We start from the raw sequence: 15,104 nt of genomic DNA on the forward strand, positions 1-15,104 counted from the left end.
TCCACAGAACCAGTCTTAACAGATACAGCAAAGTCGGTAGAAGCACAGTGTCCATTGTACTGGATCAAAGACTAGGATGAAACAAAGCAGATACACTGAAGTTGCATGAGGAAGTATAAAATACACTGATTATACAAAACAGATCTTAGGAGATAAAACAATGCCGTGGGAACTTCAACGCAAAAATCCAGTATCCAGTACGCTGGATGAAATCCTCCAAGAATTAAAAGCAGATCCATTGAAGTTGCTTGTGGAAGAATACCATACCCGCTTAGACGAAAATGTTCTTATCAGAGGGAACAATGCTCTAGGATATTCAACACCAAAACCAGTATCCAGTACACTGGATGAAATACTCCAAGGAGGAACAGCAGATACATTGAAGTTGCTTGTGGAAGAATCAAAACCACGTTTACACAGAACGAATCTTAGCAGATAGAGCAATGTTGGTGGAAGTACAGTGTGGACACTCTACTGGATCAAAGACTAGGAGGAAATGAAAGCAGATATACTGAAGTTGCATGTGGAAGTATAAAATACACTGCTTATACAAAAACGTTCTTGGGAGATAAAACAATGCCCTGAGAAGTTCAACGTCAAAATAAACTCTCCATTATACTGGATTTCCGGGGCCTACAGGCAGCAAATTGGGGTTCCTGAAATAGGGGACAGGGACTGGAAAAAATAGAAGAGAGACAAACACATGGGGTCCGGGAAGTCTGCAGCCCAGGTAGAGACTGCAGCCCCGTTTATTTACAACTCAAGGCTTATAGTCCTTCTTCAAACCAGGGAACTGCCAGGTGTTACATCCAGATGGTTAATCAGGGAACTGTTGGGAGTTACATTCATATGGTAAATCTCAGATCTATGAGGCCAAAAAACAGTAAGACAACAAAGCAATTATCTGATGCAAATCAAAGTACAGTTTGATTCCACTCTGGCTCCCAACATATCCCCCGTTTTTATTTTAAAAGAAACACAAGTGCCATTTCTACTCTTTCCAATATGTCTAATTTATCCTGTCTCACTTTCCAAAAATGACTGGTCCCTTCATCTAAAGGGGATTGATGGGCGGAGATTCAGCTGCTCTGACTTCTTCAAGCTGACTCGGGCGTTGTCTCTGTACTTGACCAGGGACCTTAAAAAGCCTAACCTGTTTAACCAAGGGGTTGCAAGGATTAGATATCAGGAACAATACTTTGCTCCAAACTAGAGATCATATTTAACATTTAACAATTGCACAAGCCATCTTTGGCTACAATAGTGTAGCCTACTTAGCACCATTTGCAAAGGTTTTTTTTTTTTGATTTTCTGGGGAACCTTAACAATTGTCTGCAACCTTAACAATGCTTCAGTTGTCAGATCTAAACAGATTAATAAAGACACAAGCCTCAGATCCACAAACTTTCCTGAATTTGTGGCTGGCGTCAAATAAAAAATTCGCTCAGTTAGAACTTTCAAGTACCCACTATCACAGAAGATTGACAAGTTCCTGCCCAGTTATGAAAGGCATGGGCATTAGTAAGGCACGCTTACAAACTACTCTATGACCTCCTGGCTCTGATTAATATTGAATGGCCAAGCACAAGTGACTCTAGGATCTGACACCATCTCTGCCATCCAAGCAGTGGCTTACTTGCTTTCCTCCCAATAGTGTGTCTTCACACCGAGATAAACATCCCATTGCATTTCACTTTGTTGGTTGCTGGACTTGAACTCAGGATCTGGCTACTGTCTCTCAGCTCTCCAGCTCAAGGCTAGCACTCTGCCACTTTTAAGTCCCAAACTCAGGGCCTGAGTGCCGCTCCTCAGCTCTGCAGCTCAAGGCTTGCACTCTGCCACTGTGAGTCCCGACCTTGGTGCGTGAGTGCTGTCCCCCAGCTTTTCCCTCTGCTGCTTCGAGCTCCAAAGCAACTCTGCCTCAATAGCACTCTGCTGCCCGATTAAACACCACAATCTCACAGGGACTTTGCTTTACCCGGGCTGGCTCTAAACTGTGGCTTTCAGATCAATGAGTCCTATAAAAGGCCCCTTTCCTCCAATTAGAAGCAACAAGGTGGTCAACTCAGAAATAGTCTCTAAGCAGGATTTTGCCTGGAACCTGGTAAGAGGCAAAGTTACATCTGAATAAGGATTGCCGTCCTTCTCCATGGCCCAGCTGGAAACTGCTATAAAGTATCTTATAAGAGCAATTAAGCAATTAAGCAATTAATAGCAATTAAGCAATCATTTTGCTAGTCCTAATTTTTCTTTTTTCTCTTTGTTTAAACAAACATTGAAGACAAACTTTACTTTCAAATATTGTTTAGAAACCCATTTCCAGTGTTCTTAGAAACTTCAACTGATACTGGCTTCAACAATTAACACCTTAGCCTTTTTGCAGTTGAAAAACCTTTAAGGGCACAAAGAACTCCTTTTGTCTCCAGGCCCCTAGGGCTCCCCTTTGCTTTTAGAAGAGGCATTTTGTTTTGTTTTTAGATTATTACTGCCTAGAACTCCTTCAACAGTTTAAACTCAAATAACAGTTTTTCCCTAATGCAAGAATTACCAACATCTGTGCACCAAAACTGTAAGTCTGGACTTAGTTTCCTTCCTTCCTTTTTTTTTCCCACCCAATTGCGAAGTAGTATGAAACCAAATCATAAGGAGATAAACCTTTAAACATTTATACTATCCACATTTTATCATCAGATTTCCAGTGTCAGTCTGCAAGAAAAGACAGAGAGGCAAAGTTTCTGACATTAGCCAACAAATTTACATTTAAATCTCTAATACACGTCTCCAAACTTTAAAGGTAAGACATCCCTAATTCCCTAATACCTCTGTGCTAAACAGGATTCAATGTTTGCAATGTAAACAGCTGTATGCATACCAGAGTTTTAAAATGCCGATTACAGGATCTTTAGAAAAATACTTTTGACCGGTTTCTCTTTAACACAATGGAATAATCCTTTGAGACATTGTAAAACCTTCACACCTAATACTTTTTCTTGAAGTTTTAAGCTTAGATTTCCCAATTGCCTTTGTGTTTCAAGTATAACTTAATCCATTGTTTTATACAGCATGCTGACAATTGAACCTTGAACATGTTCACTCACTCATTCACACACACTCACACTCAAAGATCTGAAAGCGGGCAAAATTAATATCGGCCGTTCGTTTTCCGGAAGTTTGTGTCAAGAGAGCTTTGGCAATTTTACTCTTGCAGGTGAGAACCAGGTTCAAAACAAAACTTTTTGCAAGGCAACTTAGCTGGAATATATTTTTCCAGGGCTTGTTACAACTGCAGACACGCGGGAGCGCCCATACTAGGCCCAGAAAGGTTCAAATAAATAACAAGGATGTGTGCTTGAGTACGCACAGAAAATCCAGAAGGGTCCATATTTAGAACTGGTACTAATTTTAAGACAAAACTGGACAAGGAAAAATAGGTAACACGAACAAGACAGAGAAACAGAGACGTTTAAGTAACTTCCAAACTTCTGATGGCATGCCTGGCCTTAAACTACCAGAGTGACGGAAAGATTTCCATTCCCTGGTAGCTGACAGACGGAGGCCATCCTAACTACACCTACAAAAGGCTCTGAAACAAAATCAGACATTGACATATAACAAGAAAATTGGACTCCAACAGATACACTTAACACAAGAACATGAATCTAGATGAATGTATTCACTAAACAACTATTTTTTGATTCAGACACGTCTTGCTGGTGGGACTCTCAGGCATGCCTTGTTAGCAACAAGAAACTCAGAAGGGGGGGTCAAGGCGTCCCTTGACCACGCAGGCCTCTGTTTTAGGCCCACGGTGCACCTTTAAAAAAATAAAACACAACAAAACACAGACATGCAGGGGGTCGGCCGATTTCTACTTACCTCCGGAGGCCTCTGCTTTTCACCTGGGCATCTTTCACAAAACAAGGTTGTTAAGAAGAGGGATGGTAAAAACAAACTATCAAGAACAATCTGTTCTCTCGATAGCATACAATTTGTAAAAGAACAATTGTCACGTGTTACATTAAATTGTGTAGAATTAATGAATATGTGAAAAGGTCCCGACATAATAGCATAATAGCAAGAGGAGAAACAGCTCATAAAGTTCTTTTGATAGGAGGACCTGGGTAGAACTGGCTCCTGACCAGCCTAGTAGCTGTGAGGAAATTCCAGGAATATTGGTGATTGACACACCTGGGGATCCTATGAATGTGTTGAACAAATGGATCAGGAGCAGTCCCATCAACATGCACAAATAACTCAGGTCCTTCCCACGTCGCAGGATGCACCACTGGAGGGTTGGGGCTGTAGGCCCAGTGAGTCGCTGCTTGGATGGCCACTGTCAGTCTCCACAATCCGAACAAAGCGTTCAGGCAGCCAGCGTGCATCATTTTCTCCTTGTGAAAAACACATATATGCCCTCGACCCCAAGTTAGAACGGGATCGGGTCCTTGCCAAGCACCAGTTAGAGGATCCTTCCACTTTACTAAGGCAAAAGCACGCTGCTCTCTTTTGTCCCAGAATCGCAGAGCAGCGGATAAATTATTTAAGTCCAAATTTTAAAAATTTAAAACCAACAAAGCATGATTAAGTATATTTACCTTTTAAAGTACTGAATGGCCAAATATGTAAATGGGGTGTGTTCCTCAACCTTTTCAGCTGCTATGATGAGGCCAAAGAGGCTCAGATTTTGCTGTAGTTGTCGAAAGGCTTGTCGTACGACAGTAGGGTCAGAACAAGCCAACAAAACATCATCCATATAATGAACAATATAAACCAAAGAAAAATTTTCGCGGGTGGAATAATGGCTCTAGCTCCAAAACTTTGACATAAAGCTGGGCTATTTGCCATGCCCTGTGGAAGCACAAGCCAAGGATACCATATAATGGGTTCTTTAAAATTAACAGAGGGGACGCTGAAGGCAAAACGCTTACAGTCTTGAGGCACCAGGGGTATAGTATAGAAGCAAACTTTCAAATCTATAATAATTTTATAAGTATCCTTTGGCATTGCCATGGGTGAAGGCAAGCCGGGCTGTATTGTCCCCCTCAGTTCCAAAGTTGCATTTACTTTTTTAGATCTTGTAACAGCCTCTATTTACCTGATTTTTTTTTCTTTCTAACAAAAATTGGAGAATTCCATGGAGAGTTAGAAGGGGTTACACGCCCCAAATCCAGCTGTTTCTGTGCCAGCTGCTGAGCTGCAATGATTTTTTTACCCTAATCCTTGTCTCGGTGGGTGAGACTGGGGTTGGAGTGTCCCTGGCCCGCCCTGAGCTGCTCAGCACAGTGCCCCAGAGGGGAAGAGGCCTTGATCAAGCAGCTGCTTAGTAACTGCAGCACTAGGACTAAACATATACACTGCCATTTTTCCATAAATTAATTGGCAAATGATCCAGGACAAATGGCTGAAAATGACCAGAGTGCCCTTCCTCGTCTCTCCAAGCAAGGATCGCACTGCTCTGCAGTGGGTCAGCTGCACTCCCAATCCCTCGTAGGGAAGTCATAGAGGTTGTTAGGGGCCATTGGGCTGGCCAATGCTCTTTAGATATCACAGACACATCTGCTCCTGTGTGTAATATTCCTTTAAAGGGCTTTTCTTGTATAAATAGAGTCATCTCAGGCCTCTCTTGTTTTATTTATGCTTTGTACCCAATACATATCAGAGGTTCCAAATCCTCTCTGTCCACCTGGGGCAGAGGAATTAGCAGTCCCCACGGGAAGTAAAGACACAAGCACTAGCTGTGCTATTCTCTGTCCCAGTGCGATCGCTATTACATGCCTCTTAGCAGCCTGAGCCAGGTTTAGTTGCGATGTACTTTGCCTCGTTGTAGTGCCTGTTAGGAGGCACTTGTTGCTAGGACCTTTAGACACACATAAGGGTTGAGAAGGGGATTGGGGCTGCAAGGCTGCAGCCGAAGGCACTGGGAGTAGGGGGTAAGGATTAGATTCGGCCAAGATAGTGGCCGGGGGGTCATATCGATTTCCTACTTCTGAGGGGGGGAATCTCTGCTCTATCCCTGTCTTAGATAGTAGACGGAGGATTTCTCTTAACTTCTCCTCCACCGTAGCCAGCCGGTCCTCATCATATCTTTCCTTCCTGTTATCCAAACCTGAATTCCTTCTGGGGAGGAGGGATCTCTGCACTATCCCCGTCTTAGATAGTAGATGGAGGACTTCTCTTAACTTCTCCTCCACCGAAGCCAGCCGGTCCTCATCCTATCTTTCCTTCCCGTTATCCAAACCTGAATTCTTATACTCAATATCTACTGGCTGTTCCCTTCTCCAAATCTCATTTAAACTCTCCCGGGCTGGGGCATAAGCCTCAGCCTCAGGTTTCTCGGAAGGGTTCTTTAATTCAAGATTAAGTTCGGCATTCTCATGTCGAAGACCTAAACATTCATTTACTAAATTCCATAAAGAAATAGCCTCTGCTGGGGTCTTTTCAGGGCCATATACACTGTAATAACCTTGAATTCCTTTCCCTATCCTCAGCCAGGTTTCTAAATTTAGGGTTCCCTCCTCTGAAAACCGCGGGCACGCCTCCTCGACAAACTGTAGAAAGCTCTCAAGCTGCCCTTGTTCCACCCGCGTTCCGCTTCAAGTAAGTTCCTTAGGACCGGCACATCTAGCCTGTGGACATCTTCACTCATAATTTTTTACTCCCGACTAGACATTCTCCCACTCTCTCACTGTCTTAATAGTCCTATAACGCATCACTCACCACAGCGGGGTCCTCCACCTTTGTCCCAGATTTTCAGGGTCCCTGTTCGGGCGCCACTTGCCGGGGCCTACCGGCAGCAAATTGGGGTTCCTGAAATAGGGGACAGGGACTGAAAAAATAGAAGAGAGACAAACACATGGGGTCTGGGAGGTCTGCAGGCCAGGTAAAGCCTGCAGCCCCGTTTATTTACGGCTCCAGGCTTATATTCCTTCTTCAGATCAGGGAACTGCCAGGTGTTACATCCAGATGGATAATCAGGGAACTGTTGGGGGTTACTTTCATATGGTAAGTCTCTGTTGTACTGGATCAAAGACTAGGATGAAATAAAAGCAGAGTCACTGAAGTTGCATGAGGAAGAATAAAATAGCCCGCTTAGTCAAAAAGTTTTTAGCAGACAGAGCAGTGCTGTAGGATGTTCAACACCAAAATCCAGTATCATTACACTGTAGGAAATCCTCCAAGAAGTAAAAGCAGATACATTGAATTTGCTTGTGGAAGAATAAAAACCACGTTTCCACAGAACCAGTCTTAACAGATACAGCAAAGTCGGTAGAAGCACAGTGTCCATTGTACTGGATCAAAGACTAGGATGAAACAAAGCAGATACACTGAAGTTGCATGAGGAAGTATAAAATACACCGACTATACAAAACAGTTCTTAGGAGATAAAACAATGCCGTGGGAACTTCAACGCAAAAATCCAGTATCCAGTACGCTGGATGAAATCCTCCAAGAATTAAAAGCAGATCCATTGAAGTTGCTTGTGGAAGAATACCATACCCGCTTAGACGAAAATGTTCTTATCAGAGGGAACAATGCTCTAGGATATTCAACACCAAAACCAGTATCCAGTACACTGGATGAAATACTCCAAGGAGGAACAGCAGATACATTGAAGTTGCTTGTGGAAGAATAAAAACCACGTTTACACAGAACGAATCTTAGCAGATAGAGCAATGTTGGTGGAAGTACAGTGTGGACACTGTACTGGATCAAAGACTAGGAGGAAATGAAAGCAGATATACTGAAGTTGCATGTGGAAGTATAAAATACACTGCTTATACAAAAACGTTCTTGGGAGATAAAACAATGCCCTGAGAAGTTCAACGTCAAAATAAACTCTCCATTATACTGGATTTCCGGGGCCTACCGGCAGCAAATTGGGGTTCCTGAAATAGGGGACAGGGACTGGAAAAAATAGAAGAGAGACAAACACATGGGGTCCGGGAAGTCTGCAGCCCAGGTAGAGACTGCAGCCCCGTTTATTTACAACTCAAGGCTTATAGTCCTTCTTCAAACCAGGGAACTGCCAGGTGTTACATCCAGATGGTTAATCAGGGAACTGTTGGGAGTTACATTCATATGGTAAATCTCAGATCTATGAGGCCAAAAAACAGTAAGACAACAAAGCAATTATCTGAAGCAAATCAAAGTACAGTTTGATTCCACTCTGGCTCCCAACATATCCCCCGTTTTTATTTTAAAAGAAACACAAGTGCCATTTCTACTCTTTCCAATATGTCTAATTTATCCTGTCTCACTTTCCAAAAATGACTGGTCCCTTCATCTAAAGGGGATTGATGGGCGGAGATTCAGCTGCTCTGACTTCTTCAAGCTGACTCGGGCGTTGTCTCTGTACTTGACCAGGGACCTTAAAAAGCCTAACCTGTTTAACCAAGGGGTTGCAAGGATTAGATATCAGGAACAATACTTTGCTCCAAACTAGAGATCATATTTAACATTTAACAATTGCACAAGCCATCTTTGGCTACAATAGTGTAGCCTACTTAGCACCCATTTGCAAAGGTTTTGTTTTTTTTTTTGATTTTCTGGGGAACCTTAACAATTGTCTGCAACCTTAACAATGCTTCAGTTGTCAGATCTAAACAGATTAATAAAGACACAAGCCTCAGATCCACAAACTTTCCTGAATTTGTGGCTGGCGTCAAATAAAAAATTCGCTCAGTTAGAACTTTCAAGTACCCACTATCACAGAAGATTGACAAGTTCCTGCCCAGTTATGAAAGGCATGGGCATTAGTAAGGCACGCTTACAAACTACTCTATGACCTCCTGGCTCTGATTAATATTGAATGGCCAAGCACAAGTGACTCTAGGATCTGACACCATCTCTGCCATCCAAGCAGTGGCTTACTTGCTTTCCTCCCAATAGTGTGTCTTCACACCGGGATAAACATCCCATTGCATTTCACTTTGTTGGTTGCTGGACTTGAACTCAGGATCTGGCTACTGTCTCTCAGCTCTCCAGCTCAAGGCTAGCACTCTGCCACTTTTAAGTCCCAAACTCAGGGCCTGAGTGCCGCTCCTCAGCTCTGCAGCTCAAGGCTTGCACTCTGCCACTGTGAGTCCCGAGCTTGGTGCGTGAGTGCTGTCCCCCAGCTTTTCACTCTGCTGCTTCGAGCTCCAAAGCAACTCTGCCTCAATAGCACTCTGCTGCCCGATTAAACACCACAATCTCACAGGGACTTTGCTTTGCCCGGGCTGGCTCTAAACTGTGGCTTTCAGATCAATGAGTCCTATAAAAGGCCCCTTTCCTCCAATTAGAAGCAACAAGGTGGTCAACTCAGAAATAGTCTCTAAGCAGGATTTTGCCTGGAACCTGGTAAGAGGCAAAGTTACATCTGAATAAGGATTGCCGTCCTTCTCCATGGCCCAGCTGGAAACTGCTATAAAGTATCTTATAAGAGCAATTAAGCAATTAAGCAATTAAGAGCAATTAAGCAATCATTTTGCTAGTCCTAATTTTCCTTTTTTCTCTTTCTTTAAACAAACATTGAAGACAAACTTTACTTTCAAATATTGTTTAGAAACCCATTTCCAGTGTTCTTAGAAACTTCAACTGATACTGGCTTCAACAATTAACACCTTAGCCTTTTTGCAGTTGAAAAACCTTTAAGGGCACAAAGAAATCCTTTTGTCTCCAGGCCCCTAGGGCTCCCCTTTGCCTTTAGAAGAGGCGTTTTGTTTTGTTTTTAGATTATTACTGCCTAGAACTCCATCAACAGTTTAAACTCAAATAACAGTTTTTCCCTAATGCAAGAATTACCAACATCTGTGCACCAAAACTGTAAGTCTGGACTTAGTTTCCTTCCTTCCTTTTTTTTCCCACCCAATTGCGAAGTAGTATGAAACCAAATCATAAGGAGATAAGCCTTTAAACATTTATACTATCCACATTTTATCATCAGATTTCCAGTGTCAGTCTGCAAGAAAAGACAGAGAGGCATAGTTTCTGACATTAGCCAACAAATTTACATTTAAATTTCTAATACACGTCTCCAAACTTTAAAGGTAAGACATCCCTAATTCCCTAATACCTCTGTGCTAAACAGGATTCAGTGTTTGCAATGTAAACAGCTGTATGCATACCAGAGTTTTAAAATGCCGATTTCAGGATCTTTAGAAAAATACTTTTTACCGGTTTCTCTTTAACACAATGGAATAATCCTTTGAGACATTGTAAAACATTCAAACCTAATACTTTTTCTTGAAGTTTTAAGCTTAGATTTCCCAATTGCCTTTGTGTTTCAAGTATAACTTAATCCATTGTTTTATACAGCATGCTGACAATTGAACCTTGAACATGTGCACTCACACATTCACACACACTCACACTCAAAGATCTGAAAGCGGGCAAAATTAATATCGGCCGTTCGTTTTCCGGAAGTTTGTGTCAAGAGAGCTTTGGCAATTTTACTCTTGCAGGTGAGAACCAGGTTCAAAACAAAACTTTTTGCAAGGCAACTTAGCTGGAATATATTTTTCCAGGGCTTGTTACAACTGCAGACACGCGGGAGCGCCCATACTAGGCCCAGAAAGGTTCAAATAAATAACAAGGATGTGTGCTTGAGTACACACAGAAAATCCAGAAGGGTCCATATTTAGAACTGGTACTAATTTTAAGACAAAACTGGACGAGGAAAAATAGGTAACACGAACAAGACAGAGAAACAGAGACGTTTAAGTAACTTCCAAACTTCTGATGGCATGCCTGGCCTTAAACTACAAGAGTGACGGAAAGATTTCCATTCCCTGGTAGCTGACAGACGGAGGCCATCCTAACTACACCTACAAAAGGCTCTGAAACAAAATCAGACATTGACATATAACAAGAAAATTGGACTCCAACAGATACACTTAACACAAGAACATGAATCTAGATGAATGTATTCACTAAACAACTATTTTTTGATTCAGACACGTCTTGCTGGTGGGACTCTCAGGCATGCCCTGTTAGCAACAAGAAACTCAGAAGGGGGGGTCAAGGCGTCCCTTGACCACCCAGGCCTCTGTTTTAGGCCCACAGTGCACCTTTAAAAAAAGAAAACAAAACAAAACACAGACATGCAGGGGGTCGGCCGATTTCTACTTACCTCCGGAGGCCTCTGCTTTTCACCTGGGCATCTTTCACAAAACAAGGTTGTTAAGAAGAGGGATGGTAAAAACAAACTAACAAGAATAATCTGTTCTCTCGATAGCATACAATTTGTAAAAGAACAATTGTCACGTGTTACATTAAATTGCGTAGAATTAATGAATATGTGAAAAGGTCCTGACATAATAGCATAATAGCAACAGGAGAAACAGCTCATAAAGTTCTTTTGATAGGAGGACCTGGGTAGAACTGGCTCCTGACCAGCCTAGTAGCTGTGAGGAAATTCCAGGAATATTGGTGATTGACACACCGGGGGATCCTATGAATGTGTTGAACAAATGGATCAGGAGCAGTCCTATCAACATGCACAAATAACTCAGGTCCTTCCCACATCGCAGGATGCACCACTGGAGGGTTGGGGCTGTAGGCCCAGTGAATCGCTGCTTGGATGGCCACTGTCAGTCTCCACAATCCGAACAAAGCGTTCAGGCAGCCAGCGTGCATCATTTTCTCCTTGTGAAAAACACATATATGCCCACAGCCCCATGTTAGAATGGGATCGGGTCCTTGCCAAGCACCAGTTAGAGGATCCTTCCACTTTACTAAGGCAAAAGCACGCTGCTCTCTTTTGTCCCAGAATCGCAGAGCAGCGGATAAATTATTTAAGTCCAAATTTTAAAAATTTAAAACCAACAAATCATGATTAAGTACATTTACCTTTTAAAGTACTGAGGGGCTAATATAAGGCCCAAATATGTAAATGCGGTGTGTTCCTCAACCTTTTCAGCTGCTATGATGAGGCCAAAGAGGCTCAGATTTTGCTGTAGTTGTCGAAAGGCTTGTCGTACGACAGTAGGGTCAGAACAAGCCAACAAAACATCATCCATATTATGAACAATATAAACAGAAGAAAATTTTTCGCGGGTGGAATAATGGCTCTAGCTCCAAAACTTTGACATAAAGCTGGGCTATTTGCCATGCCCTGTGGAAGCACAAGCCAAGGATACCATATAATGGGTTCTTTAAAATTAACAGAGGGGACGCTGAAGGCAAAACGCTTACAGTCTTGAGGCACCAGGGGTATAGTATAGAAGCAAACTTTCAAATCTATAATAATTTTATAAGTATCCTTTGGCATTGCCATGGGTGAAGGCAAGCCGGGCTGTATTGTCCCCCTCAGTTCCAAAGTTGCATTTACTTTTTTAGATCTTGTAACAGCCTCTATTTACCTGATTTTTTTTCTTTCTAACAAAAATTGGAGAATTCCATGGAGAGTTAGAAGGGGTTACACGCCCCAAATCCAGCTGTTTCTGTGCCAGCTGCTGAGCTGCAATGATTTTTTACCCTAATCCTTGTCTCGGTGGGTGAGACTGGGGTTGGAGTGTCCCTGGCCCGCCCTGAGCTGCTCAGCACAGTGCCCCAGAGGGGAAGAGGCCTTGATCAAGCAGCTGCTTAGTAACTGCAGCACTAGGACTAAACATATACACTGCCATTTTTCCATAAATTAATTGGCAAATGATCCAGGACAAATGGCTGAAAATGACCAGAGTGCCCTTCCTCGTCTCTCCAAGCAAGGATCGCACTGCTCTGCTGTGGGTCAGCTGCACTCCCAATCCCTCGTAGGGAAGTCATAGAGGTTGTTAGGGGCCATTGGGCTGGCCAATGCTCTTTAGATATCACAGACACATCTGCTCCTGTGTGTAATATTCCTTTAAAGGGCTTTTCTTGTATAAATAGAGTCATCTCAGGCCTCTCTTGTTTTATTTATGCTTTGTACCCAATACATATCAGAGGATCCAAATCCTCTCTGTCCACCTGGGGCAGAGGAATTAGCAGTCCCCACGGGAAGTAAAGACACAAGCACTAGCTGTGCTATTCTCTGTCCCGGTGCGATCGCTATTACATGCCTCTTAGCAGCCTGAGCCAGGTTTAGTTGTGATGTACTTTGCCTCGTTGTAGTGCCTGTTAGGAGGCACTTGTTGCTAGGACCTTTAGACACACATAAGGGTTGAGAAGGGGATTGGGGCTGCAAGGCTGCAGCCGAAGGCACTGGGAATAGGGGGTAAGGATTAGATTCGGCCAAGATAGTGGCCGGGGGTCATATCGATTTCCTACTTCTGGGGGGGGGGGAAACTCTGGTCTATCCCTGTCTTAGATAGTAGACGGAGGATTTCTCTTAACTTCTCCTCCACCGTAGCCAGCCGGTCCTCATCATATCTTTCCTTCCTGTTATCCAAACCTGAATTCCTTCTGGGGAGGAGGGATCTCTGCACTATCCCCGTCTTAGATAGTAGATGGAGGACTTCTCTTAACTTCTCCTCCACCGAAGCCAGCCGGTCCTCATCCTATCTTTCCTTCCCGTTATCCAAACCTGAATTCTTATACTCAATATCTACTGGCTGTTCCCTTCTCCAAATCTCATTTAAACTCTCCCGGGCTGGGGCATAAGCCTCAGCCTCAGGTTTCTCGGCAGGGTTCTTTAATTCAAGATTAAGTTCGGCATTCTCATGTCGAAGACCTAAACATTCATTTACTAAATTCCATAAAGAAATAGCCTCTGCTGGGGTCTTTTCAGGGCCATATACACTGTAATAAGCTTGAATTCCTTTCCCTATCCTCAGCCAGGTTTCTAAATTTAGGGTTCCCTCCTCTGGAAACCGCGGGCACGCCTCGTCGACAAACTGTAGGAAGCTCTCAAGCTGCCCTTGTTCCACCCCCGTTCCGCTTCAAGTAAGTTCCTTAGGACCGGCACATCTAGCCTGTGGACATCTTCACTCATAATTTTTTACTCCCGACTAGACATTCTCCCACTCTCTCACTGTCTTAATAGTCCTATGACGCATCTCTCACCACAGCGGGGTCCTCCAACTTTGTCCCAGATTTTCAGGGTCCCTGTTCGGGCGCCACTTGCCGGGGCCTACCGGCAGCAAATTGGGGTTCCTGAAATAGGGGACAGGGACTGAAAAAATAGAAGAGAGACAAACACATGGGGTCTGGGAGGTCTGCAGGCCAGGTAAAGACTGCAGCCCCATTTATTTGCGGCTCCAGGCTTATATTCCTTCTTTAGATCAGGGAACTGCCAGGTGTTACATCCAGATGGATAATCAGGGAACTGTTGGGGGTTACTTTCATATGGTAAGTCTCTGTTGTACTGGATCAAAGACTAGGATGAAATAAAAGCAGAGTCACTGAAGTTGCATGAGGAAGAATAAAATAGCCCGCTTAGTCAAAAAGTTGTTAGCAGACAGAGCAGTGCTGTAGGATGTTCAACACCAAAATCCAGTATCATTACACTGTAGGAAATCCTCCAAGAAGTAAAAGCAGATACATTGAATTTGCTTGTGGAAGAATAAAAACCACGTTTCCACAGAACCAGTCTTAACAGATACAGCAAAGTCGGTAGAAGCACAGTGTCCATTGTACTGGATCAAAGACTAGGATGAAACAAAGCAGATACACTGAAGTTGCATGAGGAAGTATAAAATACACCGATTATACAAAACAGTTCTTAGGAGATAAAACAATGCCGTGGGAACTTCAACGCAAAAATCCAGTATCCAGTACGCTGGATGAAATCCTCCAAGAATTAAAAGCAGATCCATTGAAGTTGCTTGTGGAAGAATACCATACCCGCTTAGACGAAAATGTTCTTATCAGAGGGAACAATGCTCTAGGATATTCAACACCAAAACCAGTATCCAGTACACTGGATGAAATACTCCAAGGAGGAACAGCAGATACATTGAAGTTGCTTGTGGAAGAATAAAAACCACGTTTACACAGAACGAATCTTAGCAGATAGAGCAATGTTGGTGGAAGTACAGTGTGGACACTGTACTGGATCAAAGACTAGGAGGAAATGAAAGCAGATATACTGAAGTTGCATGTGGAAGTATAAAATACACTGCTTATACAAAAACGTTCTTGGGAGATAAAACAATGCCCTGAGAAGTTCAACGTCAAAATAAACTCTCCATTATACTGGATTTCCG

Source organism: Megascapheus bottae, chromosome 7, assembly GCF_031878675.1.
Source record: "Megascapheus bottae isolate mThoBot1 chromosome 7, mThoBot2.hap1, whole genome shotgun sequence".
NCBI classification, from domain to species: Eukaryota; Metazoa; Chordata; class Mammalia; order Rodentia; family Geomyidae; genus Megascapheus; species Megascapheus bottae.